Source organism: Myotis brandtii, unplaced genomic scaffold (assembly GCF_000412655.1).
Source record: "Myotis brandtii unplaced genomic scaffold, ASM41265v1 scaffold535, whole genome shotgun sequence".
Lineage (NCBI taxonomy): Eukaryota > Metazoa > Chordata > Mammalia > Chiroptera > Vespertilionidae > Myotis > Myotis brandtii.
In genome coordinates, this window is record NW_005369964.1 from 15,911 (window position 1) to 19,063 (window position 3,153).

Here is a 3,153-nt window from a genome sequence, read left to right on the forward strand (position 1 = left end):
TTATTTTAAAAAAACCTATGAACTTTAACTTGGAACACCTGCCTCCCATCAACCCAAATCTAAATGAGGATTAAAAAAGAATGTGGTATGCAATACAGGTCCAACCATTTAAAAAACCTGGAAAATGGGGATTGTATATGTAGAACTTTTTTTGGTGATTACAATCATTGATGGTAGTATCATGTTATTATTCTGAGATATTCTAATTGTATCATCCCCTGTACCCTTGAGGACCAGCATTCCTGATGTGGGAGAAAGGAGATACAATATATATGAGGTTAATTTAAAATCTAGTCATCCAGAATTGGAACTGGGAAAAACAGTATGAACTGCTGAGGTCTTTGATCACGTGCATATATAAAGTATATACATGCGTATATGTGTCTAGAGTAGTGCCTCTCCTCCATTCACAGAGACCTAGAAACAATAGCACTCGGATTGTTGTCTCAAAATACCATTTCTCATGAAAAGAAACCAGGGTTTCTTAGAGGTCAGCTGATTCTAGCTTTGGGACAGGAAATGTACAAGATAAGAACGGATCATCTTGAAATACCAGATAGGAAGAAAGCTACTGAAGTTTATTAGGGTCACATCAAAAGGCTTTGGGAGAAGCATGCAACAGACTGAGATACCTCAATGTGGGGTTGGGGGGACAAGAAGAGATAAACCAAAGAACTTATACTTCTTGTATACTTATATGTATAGCCCATGGACACGGGCAATGGGGTAGTGAAGACTGGGGATGGGCGTGGATAGGGGCTGGGAGGAGAGGTAAGGGGGGTGGGTAAATGGGAGACATCTGTAATACTATCAACAATAAAAAATATATATATTAAAAAAAGGCTTTGGGAATCAACCTGGAAGATTCCATTGGCCATGAAAAGGACACTTTGGGCTTCAATAAAGTGCAATGGATTGAAACCCATTAGATATGTTTAAACTGTAAATTCAAGATATTTAGAAAGGTTATTGGATCACATTTTGAGGAAAGGAACCAATTTATTAAAATTAGGTAAATAGGATAAAATGGATTTTTCTGCCTTTTCTACATGAGCTATACCAGTGGATATAGCAGATAAAGGGGGGAAGTGACTCCTTATAAAGTTATTCCAGCTAATAAATTAAAATAAAATAAAATTAGAATTTCACCCATTTGCAATTCCTCAATGAATTAATGGATCTCTGCATTGAAGATCAGCCAATGTATCATCAAAAAGGAGCAAACCCCAGCCACAGTGTGCCTTCTCACCAAAGATCGGCCAGAGTCTGCTCAAGCTGCTGATTCTGCTGCTGGTTTGTAAGAGACACAGGGGCCAAAACCATACCGAATGGCACCGTGAGTGTCAATCAGTACAATCCAGACCAAAAAACTCCACAAACAGCAGCCTGGGTCTTCAGCAGAAAGTGGAAGGGGAAGAGATGAGGGGGAAACATGCAGATTAGAGACTGGAAGAAATGACCTTTTTTTAAAAAAAAAAAAAAAGTGGGTAAGACTAGTGACTAGAGCTGCATACTTGCCATGAAATCACATAGGATACCTGTAGATTAGAGACTGGAAGAAATGACCTTTTAAAAAAAAAAGTGGGTAAGACTAGTGTCTAGAGCTGCATACTTGCCATGAAATCACATAGGATACAGGGAAAGCCGGGCTGGCATGGCTCAGTGGTTGAGCGCTGACCTATGAACTAGGAAGTCACAGTTTGATTCCTGGTCAGGGCACACGCCCGGGTTGCAGGCTCGATTCCCAGTGTGGGATGTGCAGGAGGCAGCCGATCAATGATTCTCTCTCATCATTAATGTTTCTCTCTTTCTCTCCCTCTCCCTTCCTCTCTGAAATCAATAAAAATATTTTTTTAAAAAAAAGAAAAGAAAAAACACAGGGAGAGAGGTTACTTTTCAGGGGAGCGATGCTGTGACTGGGATAGAGCACGAATGGGCTTGAGGTGTCTGGCATGAAGGTTTTGTGTCCATTTGGCCGGGTCACAGTGCCAATATTTGGTCAAACGTTGTGGAAGCCGGGCTGGCATGGCTCAGTGGTTGAGCGCTGACCTATGAACTAGGAAGTCACAGTTTGATTCCTGGTCAGGGCACACGCCCGGGTTGCAGGCTCGATTCCCAGTGTGGGGTGTGCAGAAGGCAGCCGATCAATGATTCTCTATAATCATTAATGTTTCTCTCTTTCTCTCCCTCTCCCTCTCTGAAATCAATAAATATTTTTTTAAAAAAAAGAAAAGAAAAAACACAGGGAGAGAGGTTACTTTTCAGGGGAGCGATGCTGTGACTGGGATAGAGCACGAATGGGCTTGAGGTGTCTGGCATGAAGGTTTTGTGTCCATTTGGCCGGGTCACAGTGCCAATATTTGGTCAAACGTTGTGGATGTTGTTGTGAGGGTGTTTTTTGGATATTAACATTTAAATTAGTGGACTTTGAGCAAAGCAGATTACCCTCCATAATGCGGGTGGGCCCCATGCAATCAGTTGAAGGTCTTCAGACAATGAAGACTGACCTCCCCTGAACAAGAAGGAAGTCTACCACAGACTCCTCTTCGTGTCTCCAGCCTGCAATTTTGGACTCACCAAGTCTCCACCATCGTGGGAGCCAATTCCTTAAGGTAAATCTCTGTATATGCACACACGTCCTGTTGGTTCTGTTTCTCTGGAGACTCTTGACCAATACAGCTGTAAAGTTCTATTTCTTGACCTGAGTGGGAGTGACAAGGGTGTCTGCTTATAATCCACTGTGTTTGACATGGTTTTTAATGTTTTACTTTATAATGAAAAGGAAAAAGTAAAGCATAAATTGTAGTTAGGTATGTAAATATAGAGAAAGGGGATTCTAATGATGAATACCAAACTGTATTTGAGGTTTCCGGGGAGGAAAGGGATGGCCAAGCTTTGCTCTGAATGTTTCTGTGCTGTATACTTCATGTGCCAGACAGCGTGTTTGTACATCCTATCCTATATAATGAGGTAATATGCAAATTAACCCTCATGCCCTCACAAGATGGCTGCCTATGACCAAGCCGGCAGGGGGGTTAGTGAGGGACAACCAAATGACTGAACAAGCAGGCTGTGTGGGGCAACCAGGCCAGTGGGGGGCTGAGGGGCGACCAGGCCGGCAGGGGGGGCAGTTAGGGGAGACCAGGCTGGCAG